Genomic DNA, 20,148 nt, shown 5'->3' with positions numbered 1-20,148 from the left:
ACTGACTGTGTTCTTTTGTTATAATTGGTCAATGTGCTCAGAAAACTTCCTAAGAAGCATATTCATTGGAGGTTCATATTTTGGCATTAAATTTGGAACATCTTGCAGCGATGGTGTTATGAATGATCATGACTGTGATTTCAAATAAAAAAATCAGTCAATGTCCCCAAATCAATGGTTAAAATATCATACACACCTGTGAGAATAATTTAGCCATCAAATTGGGGACATATAGTTGCAATGGTGTTGACATTGTCCATGACTGACTGTGTTATTTTGTTATAATTAGTCAATGTGCTCAGAAAACTTCTTAAGAAGCATATTCATTGGGGTTCATATTTTGACATTAAATTTGGAACATCTTGCAGCGATGGTGTTATGAATGACCTTGACTGTTATTTCAAATAAAAAAATCAGTCAATGTTCCCAAATCAATGGTTAAAATATTATACACACCTGTGAGATTAATTTTACCATCAAATTGGGGACATATTGTTGCAATGGTGTTGACATTGTCTATGACTGACTGAGTTATTTTGTTATAATTGGTCAATGTGCTCAGAAAACTTCCTAAGAAGCATATTCATTGGGGGGTTGATATTTTAGCTTTAAATCTGGAACATCTTGCAGCGATGGTGTTATGAATGATCATGACTGTGATTTCAAATAAAACAATCAGTCAATGTCCCCAAATCAATGGTTAAAATATTATACACACCTGTGAGAATAATTTTACCATCAAATTGGGGACATATTGTTGCAATGGTGTTGACATATTCTATGACTGATTGTGTTCTTTTGTTATAATTGGTCAATTTGCTCAGAAAACTTCTTAAGAAGCATATTCATTGGGGGGTTCATATTTTAGCATTAAATTTGGAACATCTTGCAGCGATGGTGTTATGAATGACCTTGACTGTTATTTCAAATAAAAAAATCAGTCAATGTCCCCAAATTAATGGTTAAAATATTATACACACCTGTGAGAATAATTTTACCATCAAATTGGGGACATATTGTTGCAATGGTGTTGACATTGTCTATGACTGACTGTGTTATTTTGTTATAATTGGTCAATGTGGTCAGAAAACTTTTTAAAAAGCATATTCATTGGGGGTTCATATTTTGACATTAAATTTGGAACATCTTGCAGCGATGGTGTTATAAATGACCTTGACTGTTATTTCAAATAAAATAATCAGTCAATGTCCCCAAATTAATGGTTAAAATATTATACACACCTGTGAGAATAATTTTACCATCAAATTGGGGACATATTGTTGCAGTGGTGTTGACATATTCTATGACTGACTGTGTTCTTTTGTTATGATTGGTCAATGTGCTCAGAAAACTTTTTAAAAAGCATATTCATTGGGGGTTCATATTTTGGCATTAAATTTGGAACATCTTGCAGCGATGGTGTTATGAATGATCATGACTGTGATTTCAAATAAAACAATCAGTCAATGTCCCCAAATCAATGGTTAAAATATTATACACACCTGTGAGAATAATTTTACCATCAAATTGGGGACATATTGTTGCAATGGTGTTGACATTGTCTATGACTGACTGTGTTATTTTGTTATAATTGGTCAATGTGGTCAGAAAACTTCTTAAAAAGCATATTCATTGGGGGTTCATATTTTGACATTAAATTTGGAACATCTTGCAGCGATGGTGTTATAAATGACCTTGACTGTTATTTCAAATAAAATAATCAGTCAATGTCCCCAAATTAATGGTTAAAATATTATACACACCTGTGAGAATAATTTAACCATCAAATTGGGGACATATTGTTGCAATGGTGTTGACATATTATATGACTGACTGTGTTCTTTTGTTATAATTGGTCAATGTGCTCAGAAAACTTCTTAAGAAGCATATTCATTGGGGGTTGATACTTTGACATTAAATTTGGAACATCTTGCAGCGATGGTGTTATGAATGACCTTGACTGTTATTTTAAATAAAAAAATCAGTCAATGTCCCCAAATTAATGGTTAAAATATTATACACACCTGTGAGAATAATTTTACCATCAAATTGGGGACATATTGTTGCAATGGTGTTGACATATTCTATGACTGACTGTGTTCATTTGTTATAATTGGTCAATGTGCTCTTTAAGAAAATGTAATAGAAGGCCAATTTTTTGGTACGGTTAGCACATTTTATTAAACATAATGATATTTCTATAAGGTAAATGTTTTTCGGGCTTACATCAGGCATATTGGAGATACAAATGTTTCATTTCCAATGCTTGATTCTAATATGTCTGCGCCTATGCTTGGCTTTTCATGCATGACTCACAAACAAAGGAATTGCGCAAAGATTTAAATCAAATGCTGTAATCATGGTGTGCAACCAAAATGAAAGGTACAATTAAAATTAACTATATTCAAATTTATTTTGCTGCCTGATTTTAAAAAATCTACTCGCAATTGCTGGCCTGGTTCATTTTACTTTTGTTTGCAAAAGTTAACTCATGATTACGCAATGTAAATCTTCTGATGGCTGCCCTCGGTAGTGATAAAAATGAGATATTGAAAAATACCTAATCGATTATAGTAATTCTATTTGTTGCCTATTCAGGGTTTAAGAGTTCTAAAAAAACTATGTTAAAATGTTTACCTTGAAGATAATCGCGTTAAGTGTTTAAAAGTTGTAAATCTAGATAAGACATCAGTCTACAACCTTGGGCTGGCTGTTTGCAATTCAAAACCTTAACTTTAACAGATTGCCTTAAATTCTGTGAAGCAATTGGTTACACTGAAATTATTACCAAACACAAAAGTCTAATGTCAATTTAACCTTTACACGTCATACATGTGTGGATTTAGTACTCTACATAAATTTAATAAAAACTATTAAACTTCTAAGTTGATATTTTAGGAAAAATGAAGTCATGGATAACTTTTATAAGCAAATTTATGAAAGTGTGAGAAAAGTATCACATACCGACAACTCCAAAATAGTTGAAAAAAACGAAAATTAGCCAGAGTTATCTTCTCCATGCAAAAGTCCCCGTTTATTAGATAAAAAATTCATACATGTGTGTGAAGTGAAGTCCCCAAAGTTAGTGTTAAATTCTCACGGGCTATAACTGAAAAACGAATAAAGTGACAGCTCCCAAAATCAGTGCATTCGTAAACCCAACAAAAAATATTGCAACATGTTATTTTTTAAAGCTCTTAATGACAGATGAAAATTGTCCTCAAAGTGATGGTAAAAATATCGCGTCCCCAATTGCATGCGTTTACAAGACTGTGTGTGTGCGTGTGTGCGTGTGTGCGTGTGTGGGTGTGTGCGTGAACTTGTAAATGCATGCAATTGGGGACTCACACCGGAATTTAACAGACAAATTGGGGACGTTCGGAAATTGGGGACGTCCCCAATCTTTTAACCCCTTTTTTCTTATAAAAAACTAAAAAATATATAGTTTAATCCAACTCCCGACAAAATCTGAGCACTGTCCCCAATTGCCTGCATTTGTACGAGAACATCTGTGAGTGTGGGTGTGTGAAAAAATATGTAAGTCCCCATAAAGTTTGTTAAATTCTCACACACATTTGACTTGTTTCCATTTGTTAGTAGGCAAATATTTTCGGAGTTTTCTTCTCATAGAAACTTTTTACCTAACAATTGGGGACATTATATCTTATTGGGGAGCTAATTTCTACCTTGTAAAAACTCACAATATTTGCGAGTTTCTACAAGAATGAAATTACAAGAGATGAAAACTCACAATATTTGTGAGTGAAAAGTCACAATATTTGTGAGTTTTTTTTAATGTAGCTTCGGAAGCAAATTGAGCGTTTACACTATTTTTGAACTTATGTTTAGCTAAAGGCTATATTTGCTCTTCTGCATTACAAATGTATTTTGTAGTTTAGCATTTGCAAAGTTTTTTTTACATTATAATGTATTTGGTCAGCAGTTATACACGCTCAGCAGACATTTGAAAGTGGGTCTCGTTTGCTTCCTTCAATAGTTCAGGCCTTTAATAATCCTTGAGAGCTCTTGTACTTTTTCAAATATTCTCACATATGCATCCTTCTTCACTTATTAGCTTTCATTTTAGTATGGTTGTAGTTTATACGCAATTAAAAAAAACTGCGCTTTATTATTCAAAAGATTTGTTTTAATTCATTACGTACATTTCTTACATAAGTTATAGCTGCATAAAATCTCAGGTTAATTTCACATAGTCTTAAAAAACTTTCGTTGCTACTAAAAGATCAGAGTCAATTACAAAGATTGACAAGGTAGTATATATTTTGAGAATGAAATAGCTAGATGGAAAATTCTGCAATACATTTATCGCTCCTCATTGAAAATACTTATAGTTGTTTTAGAAAATATATATATTTCATCAAGTTTATATTGAGTATGTTGACAATACCAATCTTTTTATCTAAAGCTTGATTGTAATTTAACTCCTATGTCCCTATGCTTGCTTTTTATGTATGGCTTGAAAACAATGGAATTATACAAGTTTCAAGTTTAATCAATTGCGGTTATCAATGTGCAAAACTAAGCAGCAGTGCCAACATTTAATGAATATATTTAATTATTTTTGGCTTTTGGATTTTTGAAAAAGTGCTTGCCATCACCTCACTTGTTCTTTTTACTTTTGTTTATAATAGTTAACTCATGCTGACGCAATGTAAATATGTTGATGACTGGCATTGCTAGCAGTATAAAACGAGATACGGCAACAAAATTAATTCAGTAACGTAATTTAATTTGTTGTCTGTTTATGCCAATCGCTAATGGCCTAATGCTGAGTTATCCTTTGTACATCATACATGTGTAGAATTAATAGTTCCTAAAAGTAAATTAAAAAAGTGTCATAATATGTATATTTATTACTCAACAAAGATTTCATAGACAACTATGGAACTTTTGAACTGAGTTTGAAGTAGAAATGAAGTCATGCATAACTTTTAATAGCATAATTATGAAAGTGTGCACTTGAAATTGCACATGAAATTGTCCACCGAGCACATGAAATTGGCAAAAAGTTAAGTATACAAAGTTTTTTTGTATACTCGCAAACAATAAAAAGATTTTTTGGGGTGTTAAATGGGTATGAAATACTGAACGCAAAAAATCATCGACATGAATGATTTTTTTAATGTTTATTACTACTTCGTTCATGGGAATGCAAAAGATAAAAAATTTTTTAATTTTATTGTAGTATTCATCATATATAATTTTAGCTGGATTTCAGTAATGTATATATGTAAGAGCCTAATACGGTTCAGTGAATGCATGAAACTTTGTTTGCTATACGATACAAAGCCAAATGCGCTTAGCTAACGTCTCAACAAATAAGCAATGCATACTGAAAATCTATATATAAATATCAGCGTCTTTTTGTCTTTTATTGTATGTTTATTTATAACAAGTATGCATTGTTTTAACATAACAATGCATAACTTACATGACTCTCTCATAAGCTTGATTGATATGCTAAGCAAGAATATTGCAATCAGTAGAGAGCTGTAGTAGGACTGAAACAGGCACAGTATGAATTACACAAATATATAAACAGTACACAGAAATAAATGCAGTACGCAGAAATAAAACAAAGCTTTATTTAAAAACGTCATTTTTATTACCCATGCAAAATCGGGCAATCTGCTTGTTTTATATAAAGCAAGAGAGGCTGCTACCTATTTGTAAAAATTCACAACAATAAAAAATCTAAAGAAGTTAGACCAATATAAAAAAAAAACATTTTTTATAATTAAAACACAAAATGAAACCAAAAATTCTGTTGATCACCAAAAAAAAACCAAGTAGTAGATCTATTTGTAGTATTTGTAAATCTATAGTAGATGCTATTATTAATTTTGTTCCTAAAACTTTGCAATTATTTTTTATAGATTGCATTGTAACAAACTAATTTTAAATATCAATAGCGATAGGGCAATAATTTAATTATGGTGCTATTGTTATTGTGATTCCTAATTTGAAGTAAACAGTATTATGAGAATTATTCTATAGCTGGCCATTGACTACTTCTGTTAGAAAGCTTACCTACATTTTAATGTTTGAAAAACCGACTTTTTAACTTTTTGTTGGTCACAGTTGATTGTTTTTTTAATAGTTACTTTAAAAAACTCTCACAGCATTGGTAAAATTTTCGTGCTATCTGAGATTTATTTGAGCCAACGTGTTATCGCTTCTCAACCTTTGCCTGTCATACATTTAGCCTGTAGTGTCTTGCTTATGATTATGTAACATCGCAGAACCACAAGTTAAATATAGAGAACAAAGAAACTTATTCAGTACTGCTGGTCATCTGTAATAACAAGATTATAACATTGGATGCTTTACACACCAAATCAAAGACAAATAAGATGTTTACTTCCATAAAATTTGTGCTCAATAGCATATACAATTTACAAATATTCAATGAGTTTATTATTTTCCATTTACTCCATTTTATAATATTCTATTGGCACAAGGCTTTATTGTTAATTAAAAACCAAGCAGATGCAGTGAGTGAGACATGTTTTTAATAAAATAGTAGCTTGTAAATTTCACAGACACTGCAAATAATTTGTCAATAATTTACCTAGGCGCGGGATTTTGAACTTCCTTTGCAATATCACCCAGTTAGCCTCAAACAGAACAAATTGTATTTGTTTTGTATTATTGATACTCATGTTCACGTTCACTTTAAATCACATGGTTTTTACTATGCCAATCTTTTTAAGAAAATGCGTACTTATTTGCCAATATAAATAGCTTTCAAAATGCATCAAATTACTGCTCAGGCGCCAAAGAGTAATGTTATATGTTTTAAATAGAGAAAATAAAGTGAACCACCTGTAATAATCAAGCCGGATCATATTTGCAAAATATTACATCTGAATTGATGTTGCACACAAAGATCACTGTTGTCATAAACTATACAGACATAGATCAATGTTGTCAAATATTTCACATGGAAACATCCTATTTGACATTCGCAAGAATTTTTTATAGATTGCAGTGTAGCAAACTAATTTTAGATATCAATAGTGCAATAATTTACTTATTGTTCTATTGTTATTGTGATTGCTAATTTGAACTAATCAGTTTTATGAGAATTATTTTATAACTGGTCATTGACAACTTGGGTTGTAAATTTTATCTACAGTTTCAATGTTTGGAAAACCCATTTAAATGTACTTTGTGTTACTGATAGTTGCTCTTTTTTCCATAATTACTCTGAAAATGTCTCACGGCATTAGTGAAATTTTGATGCTGTTTGCGATTTGTCTGACCCAACATGTTATCGCTTCTCAATCTTTGCCTGTCATACCTTGAGCCTGTAGTGTCTTGCTTATGATTATGTAATATCAAAGAAGCAGGAGTTAAATCTGGAGAACAAAGAAACTTATTCAGTACTGCTGGTCATATACAATAACAAGATTATAACATTCGATGCTTTATACACCAATCAAAGACAAATCAAATGTTTACTCTCATAAAGTTTGCTCTTGCTAGCATATACAATTTACAAATATTCGATGAATTTAGTATTTTCTGTCTACTTTGCTCTACAATATTTTATTCTGCGCAAAGCTTTATGGTTAGCTAAAATGCAATCAGACTCAGCAAGTGAGACATGTTGTAAATGCTATGGTGGTTTCAAAATCTCCAGACACTGCAAATAGTTTTTAAGAATCTACCCAGGTGCCAGGTTTTAAACTTTATTTGCAACATCACCTAGCTAGCCTCAAACAGGAAATATTACATTTGTTTTGGATTAATGATAGTCATGCTCACGTTCATTTCAGATCACATGATTTTCACTAAGCCCATTTTTTAAGGAAATGCGTACATATTTGCCTATCTAAACAGCTTTCGCAGTGCATCAAATCACTGCATAGTTTCCAAAGAGTTATCACATGCGTCTTAAATAGAAAAAATAAAATGAACAAAAGCTAACAATCAACACAAATCATATTTTTAAAATGTTTCATCTAAATTGATGTTGTTCCCATAGACTACTATTATCATACGCTATACTGACATAGGGCAATATTGTCAAATGATTTATTTGATAACATTATGAAAAACAACCTGTAATATGGAACACAAATTAATTCTTTAATCAGACTATCGAATTTAAAAAGAGTTGAACAGTTATATTTTAAAACAAATATGAAGGATCTTTCTTATGAAACCTTTTTCAATTTCTCAAGAGAAATTTATTATTTTGACAATTTATATGCACTTTAACCATAAGCAACTTATACCAGAAGAAAATTATGATAGACAATGGAATTATATCTCCCCCAACTATGGAAGGCTTGAAGTCATGTATTTACTGATTTGCTTTAGTTTTTAATTTAAATCGCAATTGGAAAAATATTTTAAACTCAAAATGCATGATTCTCAAGGTTGATTGTTGGAATATCACACTCACAAAGTTTTTTTCTTTTGCATCACATTAGATAGTTCGGTTGATGTAACGGCTTGCACAGCAAGAACTTTAATAGTGAGCGATTATTGCTAAGTTGTTTTCTAGTGCCAATGTTTTTCTAATAATTTTTGTTTAATATCCGTCGTTTTGGTATACTTTCAGTGTTGTTAGAGAATCTCCTGAACCAAGTAAATATTATTATTTTCCACTTATTTTCTGCTAAACATTAAGCAGCAAGGGCCCGGGTAATCATGATGCAACATCAAACAGCAACAAGATCTATTAATAGAACAAAGCAAGTTATGCAATATGGTTACTCGCAGGCAATAATAAGATTATATGGTTTGCGGCTTTTACACAGTCTCTCATCCAGAGAAGAAATTTGTTCTCTTAAGATATGCTCTCCATAACATACTACACTGAAAAATATTTAACAGTTTTAATTACAATGCTAATTTTATATGAAGCAAGAGAGGCTGATAATTGCTTATAAAATTCACAATAATAAAAGGTCTGCAGGAATGATACCAATTTGCAAAAATATTTCGGAAAATTTAGATACAAAATTAAACAAAAACTTGTGTTGAGCACCAATAATTACCAACTGGTAGATCCCTTGTTGAAAATTCGCAAAAGCACACTTGCAAAATTGCCTGAAGATCCTTGTCAACTGTTTTTATTACTGCTGACAAAGTTATTACTTTTGGTCTTTTACTCAAGGAAGCTCACGAGCCAAAATTCCTGTTTTGTCAATTTGTAATTTTGTTTAAAAAACTACACAAGTCTTTTTAGAAATTGCATTGTAACAAAATAATTTTAGATAGCAATAGCAATAGTGCAATAACCTACTTATTGTTCTATTGGGATCGCTAATTTGAACTAACCTTTTTTTTAGAAATATTCTATAGCTGGCCGTTGACTACTTTTGTTGGAAAGCTTACATATAGTTTTAAAGATTGGAAAACTCATCTCACTTTACTCTGCGTAGCTCATACATGTATATAGCCACCCCTTTTTATTAATAATTGCTTTGAAAAAGTCTCGCAGCATTGATAAACTTTCTGCGCTGTTTGAGATTTTTCTGAGCCAACATGTTTATCACTGTTGAAACTTTGCCTGTCATACATTGAACATGTCGTGTTCTGCTTATGATTATGTAATATTGAAGTAGCACCAATTAAACTCCGAGAACAAAGAAACTTATTCAATACTGCAATCAGTAAAATTCAGTACTGCTCATGCACAATAACAAGATTATAACATTTTATGCTTGTACACTACATCAAAGACAAATAAGATCCTAAACTCTCATAAAGTTTGTGCTCAATAGCGTATACACTTTTCAAATATTCAATGAATTTAATATTTTCTGTCTACTCCATTCTATAATATCCTATTCTGTGCAAGGATTTATGGTTAGTTAGAAACAAAGCAGATTCAGTGAGTAAGACATGTTGTTAATAAAATGGTTGCTTGTAAATCTCACATACACTGCAAATAATTTGTCAAGATTCTACCTAGGCGCAAGATTTTAAACTTTATTTGCAACATCAGATAGTCATGCTCACTTCTATTATATATCACATGGTTTCCACTATGCCCATTTTTTAAAGACATGCGTACATATTTGCCAATCTAAACAGCTTTCACGATCCATCAACTTACTGCACAATTGCCAAAGAGTTATGCCACGCGTCTTGAATCGAAAAAGTAAAGTGAACAACAGTTAACGGTAACGACGAATCACCTTTTCAAAATATTTCATATTATTAGTGGTTGCTCACATAGATGATTATCATCATAAACAATACTGACTTAGGAAAACATGGCCGAAGGTTTCACACTGAAATGTTATACTTAAAATTTTATTAAATACTTAAAGAATTTGATAGTTACTGTCTATTTTTATTTTTAAAAACTTCAATATGAATTAAAAGCCAAACAGGCATAGCAAGTGAAATGTGTTTGAAAGGTTGTATTCTGTTTCACAGGTTCTGAAAATAATCTGGCAAATATCTACTTAGTAGACAGCAATTCACCTTTAGTTGCAATATTGTCTTTTAGCTGTACACAAATTATATTATATTTGTATTGCATTAGTGTTGTTGTCTTGTTTACGTGTGCCAATTATAGGCTCAATAGTTTCTATCATGCTAATATTTGAAACAAATAAATATATTTTATTACACCCAATAATTTTCGTACAAGATTTAGTAAAAATCCCAAACTAATAGGTTATATGGCATACACACCCATGATAATAATTCCGAAACCGAAATGAGGATATGTGTTCAATGAATTTTTTACGGATGAAAGTATAATCAATTAATTCATCAATATTCTAAAAGTAATGGTTGTATTTTAATGAATGGTTTTGATAATATTCGTAGTTATTGAAATAGCATTGAGAAATTTTATGACTGTATGTACAGTTATGATATTTGCTTTATGTTTTCAAACCAATGGCCATACAAGCAAATGTTCATGCACTGATATTTTTACCATCAATTTGGGAAAATTTTATTACAAATGTTTTGAGATTGGTGGCGACTAATTCTGCTCTTATAATCATTGTGTAATGTTCGAAACTAATGGTTGTAATATAATAAGTATTTGTTGGGGTATTCGTCTTTCCAAATTAGAAATATTTTATTCTTTGTCATCAAATGTAACAACAAACTGAAGGAAACTTTTTATAACATCCTTGATATGAATTAATACTATGCATGCACCAGTAAATTTTGACAATTATTTCAAACCAATGGTTAAAAGGTTATGCAAACTCGTGGTTATATTGGAACCCTCAAATTAGCAACAACATAGCACAATGGCGTTGATATGCTATATCACTCAAACTGCTTTTGTAATAATTGCTCAATATCCCCGAGCAAATGGTTAAAAAATCATACACGCTTTGTGGAGATAATGGAGCAGGCATTAGGGACATTTTATTACATATGACTTCTACATATTTGTTTATACATATTTGTATGACTGTGAGCGGAGTTGCATCAATTGGCCAACTTCCCAGAATAGTTACATAATTATAAACACTGGTGATGGTATCTTAGCATCTATTTAAGGACATCTTGTCACAATAGCTATGAGATGCTTGATAACTGCGTGTAGATTGGTAATAATTGGTCAATGTTTCAAACTAATGGAAGCAATATCATTCACAGTTGCAATAATAGTTTTGCCACAAAATTGTTGAAATCTTCTCACACATTCGCTTTAAGATGGTTAACGAATAAGTGTGCACTTACAATTATAGATCAATTTTTTCAAGCTAACGTTTCAAATATAACAAAAACTTGCTGTGATATTTGTGCCATTAAATTAGAGAGATTTTACCACAGCCCAAATGCTTTGAAATGATTAGTGACTGTAAGTGAACTTACACAAAATTGTAAAGTCATATGCACATGTGATAATAGTTCTGTCATCAAATTGAGACATCTTGCCATGATGAATTTACATGGCTTAAAACTGTACATTCTTTTATCAGAATTGGTTAATGCGACCATACAAATGTTTAAAATAGCGTAAACATGTCTGAGATATTTGGCTGTCAAATTACGGCCATCTTACAGCAACAGTTTTTAGATTGTTCATGACTGTTAGTTCACACATAATAATTGTTCCATGTCCCCAAATTAATGATTAAAATATCATACACACCTGTGAGAATAATTTTACCATCAAATTGGGGACATATTGTTGCAATGGTGTTGACATTGTCTATGACTGACTGTGTTCTTTTGTTCTAATTGGTCAATGTGCTCAGAAAACTGTTTAAAAAAGCATATTTATTGGGGTTGATATTTTGGCATTAAAATTGGAACATCTAGCAGCAATGGTATTAATAATGATGATGACTGTGATTTCAAATAAAATAATCTGTCAACGTCCCCAAATCAATGGTTAAAATATCATACACACCTGTGAGAATGATTTTACCATCAAATTGGGGACATTTCGTTGCAATGGTGTTGACATATTCTATGACTGACTGTGTTGTTTTATTATAATTGGTCAATGTACTCGGGAAACTGCTTTAGAAGCATATTTACTGGGGTTGATATTTTGGCATTAAAATTGGAACATCTTGCAGCAATGGTATTATGAATGATGATGACTGTGATTTCAAATAAAATAATCAGTCAATGTCCCCAAATCAATGGTTAAAATATCATGCACACGTGTGAGAATAATTTTACCATCAAATTGGGGACATTTCGTTGCAATGGTGTTGACATATTCTATGACTGACTGTGTTGTTTTATTATAATTGGTCAATGTACTCGGGAAACTGCTTTAGAAGCATATTTACTGGGGTTGATATTTTGGCATTAAAATTGGAACATCTAGCAGCAATGGTATTATGAATGATGATGACTGTGATATCAAATAAGATAACCAGTCAATGTCCCCAAATCAATGGTTAAAATATCATACACACGTGTGAGAATAATTTTACCATCAAATTGGGGACATGTCGTTGCAATGGTGTTGACATATTCTATGACTGACTGTGTTGTTTTGTTATAATTGGTCCATGTGCTCAGAAAACTGTTTAAAAAGCATATTTATTGGGGTTGATATTTTGGCATTAAAATTGGAACATCTTGCAGCAATGGTATTATGAATGATGATGACTGTGATTTCAAATAAAATGATCAGTCAATGTCCCCAAATCAATGGTTAAAATATCATACACACATGTGAGAATAATTTTACCATCAAATTGGGGACATTTCATTGCAATGGTGTTGACATATTCTATGACTGACTGTGTTGTTTTATTATAATTGGTCAATGTACTCGGGAAACTGCTTTAGAAGCATATTTACTGGGGTTGATATTTTGGCATTAAAATTGGAACATCTAGCAGCAATGGTATTATGAATGATGATGACTGTGATTTCAAATAAAATAATCAGTCAATGTCCCCAAATCAATGGTTAAAATATCATACACACCTGTGAGAATAATTTTACCATCAAATTGGGGACATTTCGTTGCAATGGTGTTGACATATTCTATGACTGACTGTGTTGTTTTATTATAATTGGTCAATGTACTCGGGAAACTGCTTTAGAAGCATATTTACTGGGGTTGATATTTTGGCATTAGATTTGGAACATCTAGCAGCATTTTGGTATTAGGAATATTCATGACTGTTATATCAAATAAGATAACCAGTCAATGTCCCCAAATCTATGGTTAAAATATCATACATATGTGTGAGAATAATTTTACCATTAAATTGGGGACATATCGTTGCAATGGTGTTGACATATTCTATGACTGACTATGTTGTTTTGTTATAATTGGTCCATGTGCTCAGAAAACTGTTTAAAAAGCATATTTATTGGGGTTGATATTTTGGCATTAAAATTGGAACATCTTGCAGCAATGGTATTATGAATGATGATGACTGTGATTTCAAATAAAATAATCAGTCAATGTCCCCAAATCAGTGGTTAAAATATCATGCACACATGTGAGAATAATTTTACCATCAAATTGGGGACATTTCGTTGCAATGGTGTTGACATATTCTATGACTGACTGTGTTGTTTTATTATAATTGGTCAATGTGCTCAGAAAACTGTTTAAAAAGCATATTTATTGGGGTTGATATTTTGGCATTAAAATTGGAACATCTAGCAGCAATGGTATTATGAATGATGATGACTGTGATATCAAATAAGATAACCAGTCAATGTCCCCAAATCAATGGTTAAAATATCATACACACGTGTGAGAATAATTTTACCATCAAATTGGGGACATGTCGTTGCAATGGTGTTGACATATTCTATGACTGACTGTGTTGTTTTGTTATAATTGGTCCATGTGCTCAGAAAACTGTTTAAAAAGCATATTTATTGGGGTTGATATTTTGGCATTAAAATTGGAACATCTTGCAGCAATGGTATTATGAATGATGATGACTGTGATTTCAAATAAAATGATCAGTCAATGTCCCCAAATCAATGGTTAAAATATCATACACACGTGTGAGAATAATTTTACCATCAAATTGGGGACATTTCATTGCAATGGTGTTGACATATTCTATGACTGACTGTGTTGTTTTATTATAATTGGTCAATGTACTCGGGAAACTGCTTTAGAAGCATATTTACTGGGGTTGATATTTTGGCATTAAAATTGGAACATCTAGCAGCAATGGTATTATGAATGATGATGACTGTGATTTCAAATAAAATAATCAGTCAATGTCCCCAAATCAATGGTTAAAATATCACACACACCTGTGAGAATAATTTTACCATCAAATTGGGGACATTTCGTTGCAATGGTGTTGACATATTCTATGACTGACTGTGTTGTTTTATTATAATTGGTCAATGTACTCGGGAAATTGCTTTAGAAGCATATTTACTGGGGTTGTTGATATTTTGGCATTAAAATTTGAACATCTAGCAGCAATGGTAGTATGAATGATGATGACTGTGATATCAAATAAGATAACCAGTCAATGTCCCCAAATCAATGGTTAAAATATTATACACACGTGTGAGAATAATTTTACCATCAAATTGGGGACATATTGTTGCAATGGTGTTGACATATTCTATGACTGACTGTGTTGTTTTGTTCTAATTGGTCAATGTGCTCAGAAAACTGTTTAAAAAGCATATTTATTGGGGTTGATATTTTGGCATTAAAATTGGAAAACATCTAGCAGCAATGGTATTATGAATGATGATGACTGTGATTTCAAATAAGATAACCAGTCAATGTCCCCAAATCAATGGTTAAAATATCATACACACGTGTGAGAATAATTTTACCATCAAATTGGGGACATTTCGTTGCAATGGTGTTGACATATTCTATGACTGACTGACTGTGTTGTTTTATTATAATTGGTCAATGTACTCGGGAAACTGCTTTAGAAGCATATTTACTGGGGTTGATATTTTGGCATTAAAATTGGAACATCTAGCAGCAATGGTATTATGAATGATGATGACTGTGATTTCAAATAAAATAATCAGTCAATGTCCCCAAATCAATGGTTAAAATATCATACACACGTGTGAGAATAATTTTACCATCAAATTGGGGACATATCGCTGCAATGGTGTTGACATATTCTATGACTGACTGTGTTGTTTTGTTATAATTGGTCAATGTGCTCGGGAAACTGCTTTAGAAGCATATTTATTGGGGTTGCTATTTTGGCATTAAAATTGGAACATCTAGCAGCAATGGTATTATGAATGATGATGACTGTGATTTCAAATAAAATAATCAGTCAATGTCCCCAAATCAATGGTTAAAATATCATACACACGTGTGAAAATAATTTTACCATCAAATTGGGGACATATCGTTGCAATGGTGTTGACATATTCTATGACTGACTGTGTTGTTTTGTTATAATTGGTCAATGTGCTCGGGAAACTGCTTTAGAAGCATATTTTTGAGGTTGGTATTTTGGCATTAAATTTGGAACATCTTGCAGCAATGGTATTAGAAATATTCATGACTGATATCAAATAAGATAATCAGTCAATGTCTCCAAATGAATCGTTAAAAGATCATACACACTTGTGAGAATAATTTTACCATCAAATTGGGACATATCGTTGCAATGAGGTTGACATATTCTATGACTGACTGAGTTATTTTGTTATAATTGTTCAATGTGTTCAGGAAACTGCTTAAGAAGCATATTCATCGAGGTTGATATTTTGGCATTAAATTTGGAACATCTTGCAGCAATGGTATTAGGAATGATCTTAACTGTGATATAGAATAAGATAGTCAGTCAATGTCCCCAAATCAATGGTTAAAATATCATACACACCTGTGAGAATAATTTTACCATCAAATTGGGGACATATTGTTGCAATGGTGTTGACATATTCTATGAATGACTGTGCTCTTTTGTTCTAATTGGTCAATGTGCTCAGGAAACTGCTTAATAAGAAGTATATTCATTGGGGTTTATACTCTGGCATTAAATTTGGAACATCTTGCAGCAATGGTATTAGGAATGATGATGACTGTGATATGAAATAAAATAATCAGTCAGTGTCTCCAAATCAATGGTAAAAATATCATACACACCTGCGATAATTTTTCTACAACCAATATAGGGATATCTTTTCTCAATAATATTTCTACCAATTTGTTAAACTAATGGTTACAAACTTGCTGATTAAAGTACCAAACATTCCCTTGTGCTCAAATTGCCCTCTAAATAGTTGAGGGTGAAAAGTACAGATTCCCTATTAGACTAGCATTGAGAGAATTTATGATATCGTGTGCACTTATAATAGTTGGTCAATTGTACCTAAATAATGAATATACTTGTATACTAATACAAAGACACTTTTGTTTTATGTTTACATCATACATCAGAAAAATTGTATGACAACATATTTGAGACTATTTTTGATGGTTTGCAGTTCCAATAACTGGCCAATTACTTCAAAAAACATTGACTGTAGTATCATACGTAATGTGGATGACGTACACGCCTTCAAATTGAACAAAGTTTATTTCAATAGTACCGAGATAGCTCAAATCAGTGTGTGCAGTGATAGTATTTATTTAACACTCCCAAGCTAATGGTTAAAATATTTAGCAAACTTTTGATCATATCTGCACTAAAAATTGAGTCAATCTTGTTATTAAACATTTGAATAGATTACAGTTAAATGTATGGCTTTTGCAAAGATGGGCAACTCAATATATTTTTAGGAAAATGTAATAGAAGGCAAATTTTTGGTACGGATAACACGATTTATTAAACATAAAGATATTTTTATAAGGTAAAGGTTTTTGGGCTTACATTAGGCATATTGGAGATACCAATGCTTCATTTCCAAAGCTTGATTCTAATATGTCTCCGTCTATGCTTGGCTTTTTATGCATGGCTTACAAACAAAGGAATTGCGCAAAAATTTAAATTAAAAGTGATAATCATCATGTGGAACCAAACAGAAAAGTACGACTAAAATTAACTATATCCAAATTTATTTGGCTTCCTGATTTTAAAAAAATTACTCACATTTGCTGGCCTGGTTATTTTTACTTTTGTTTAAAAAAGTTAACTCATGATCGCGCAATGTAAATTTTCTGATGGCTGCTCTTGGTAGCGATAAAAATGAGATGTAGCAAAATACTTTATCGATTATAGTAATTAAATTTGTTGCCCAGATCTCAGGGCTTAAGAGTTCTATGAAAACTATGTTAAAATGTTTACCTTGAACATACTCGCGTTAAATGTTGAAAAGTAGTAAATCTAGATAGACATCAGCCTGCAACCTTGGCCTGGCTGTTTGCAATTCAAAACCTTAACTTGAACGGATCACCATAAATTCTGAGAAGCAATTGATTACACTGAATTTATTAATAAACATAAAAGTCTCAGGTCGATTCAACCTTTGCGCACCATACATGTGTAGAATTAGTACTTTAAATAGGTTTAATAAAGAACTATTAAACTTCTAAGTTGATATTTGAGGACAAAATTAAGTGATGGATAACTTTTACAAGCACATTTACGAAAGTGTGGGAAGAATATCACATACCGACAACTCCAAAATGATTGAAAAAAACAAAAATAAGATAGAGTTATCTTCTCTATGCAAAAGTCCCGTTTATTAGATAAAAAATTCATACATGTGTGTGAGGTGAAGTCCCCAAAGTTAGTGTTAAATTCTCACGGGCTATAACTGAAAAACGGATAAGATGACAGCTCCAAAAATCAGTGCATTTGTAAACCCAACAAAAAATGTTTTAATATGTTGTTTTTTAAAGCTCTCAATGATAGATGAAAATTGTCCTCAAAGTGATGGTAAAAATGTCGCGTCCCCAATTGCATGCGTTTACAAGACTGCGTGTGTGCGTGTGTGCGTGTGTGTCAAGGTAGCAGAGTGCAAACATTTCAATAAACCTCTGTAACAATAGGGTGTGAAATACATAAACAATAATTGAAGGAAACAGAGGTTAAAGCCAGCATAATCATTCTGTATTGTAAGTCAGTATAACTAATTTACACATTGCCTTACTCATTTTTTATCATGAACATGCACATCTCAAAATTATTGTGATGTTAAGTATGTATCTGGTATTATTACATAAAGAGTATATGACGAGTGTGATTATCTCTAGCATAGGAAGAAACAATTTATGTAGTGTTAAACTTCAGCTGTGCATTGAGTAGGTTACTTCTGACGCTGTGTGTGAAACATGAATGTAAATCTACCATACTTTCTCAAGAAAGACTCATTCGCTAAAACACCCTCTGACCTCAGCAACTTATTTCTTATTGAATATTACTTGAGAACAGTCTCCCCAAACATGTGTACTTTTTATAAAATTTCATGAATGTTTATCAAATAAAATTATAGTGTTTCAACAGAATCTAGTTAAGGATTGCGTACAATGTTATTACCACTTTTAACAACTGCCGATAACCTGACTGCCAAATAATACGGCATCGCTCTGCCTTTAATAGATGTTAGATCATCCAAAAACTATCCTACATCTAAAGTCTGTTTCTCTCTTTTACCTTTTACAAAGAGACACTGTTACTGTCTCACCTTATCTCCAAGATAATATTGTGCTGATCAATAAAATATAAAAGATTAAATTGCAACATATTGCCTGTTCAGCTTTCTTCATCACATTAACTATTATTATAAGTTGTAGCACTTGTAGACAATGTAAGTCTTTGGTGACTACTCAAGCAAGTTCAAAGCCATTAACAAAATAAATACACAGGAGAAAATTGCTAGCTGTGTGTTTGTGGGTGTAAATTGTTTTGACTGAATCTGAAAGGTTAAGCTCGGATTTCCTTTTTAACTAAATTGTCCGATAATATGCATCGGTTAGTTGATTTGCTAATGGTGGGCATCTGTATGAACTCAAAGCGTCATACATGTATCTATGGAATTTGCAGAGTCATAATCAGAGGTGAGATAAATGGCTGGCATTTCATTGCAGACAGAATACAAATAATCCACTAGCGCTGCCCTATTGTATAGATGACAGCTACACAAACCGACTCTATAATTAATATTATCTACACAGCCTTGTTATTGTTACAAGATCTTGAGAGTGTGGTCTCCGAGCTATTGAAGTGAGCAAAAAATGATATGACTACCCATATTAGTGTTACAAACTCTCGAGAACCTGCATCTAAGCTATTCAAATAAGAATGACACCAAAAACTTTCACTTGGCAATATATTTGGCGTGTATCAATTGCAATGCCAAATTACCATGGCACTCCCTTGCACTTGTCATTATGCTATTGCATTAATCTCTGAAATTAATTTTTATTGCATTAACTTACTAATTTTTAAAAACCATTCTCGTTTTTGAAAATAGAAGTTGCTGTTGATTACAAAAACTAAACAAAAAACACTTGAATGTAGGAAAGTGTCTATCAATGGTCTATATAGGTAAGCAATGGTTTATCAATGACACCTCCAAATATTGCGCACACAGGCCTGTGCGAGCAAAAAGCAAAGTGTGTGAAAATTGGAGACTACCCAAGCTTAGAGGAAAAATGCGCTATTCAAGAAAAACACAAATATTGCACAGGCCTATACAACCAAAGCTAAACACTGAAAGACAAGTAGCAAAAAGTTAGAAACTTTCTAAGTTAGAAGGCAGAAATATTACTAATCATAGCTCAGTGTACATACAGCTCTTTATTCG

The sequence above is a fragment of the Watersipora subatra genome, chromosome 5, assembly GCF_963576615.1.
Source record: "Watersipora subatra chromosome 5, tzWatSuba1.1, whole genome shotgun sequence".
Lineage (NCBI taxonomy): Eukaryota > Metazoa > Bryozoa > Gymnolaemata > Cheilostomatida > Watersiporidae > Watersipora > Watersipora subatra.
Note: the sequence above shows the minus strand (reverse complement) of the source record.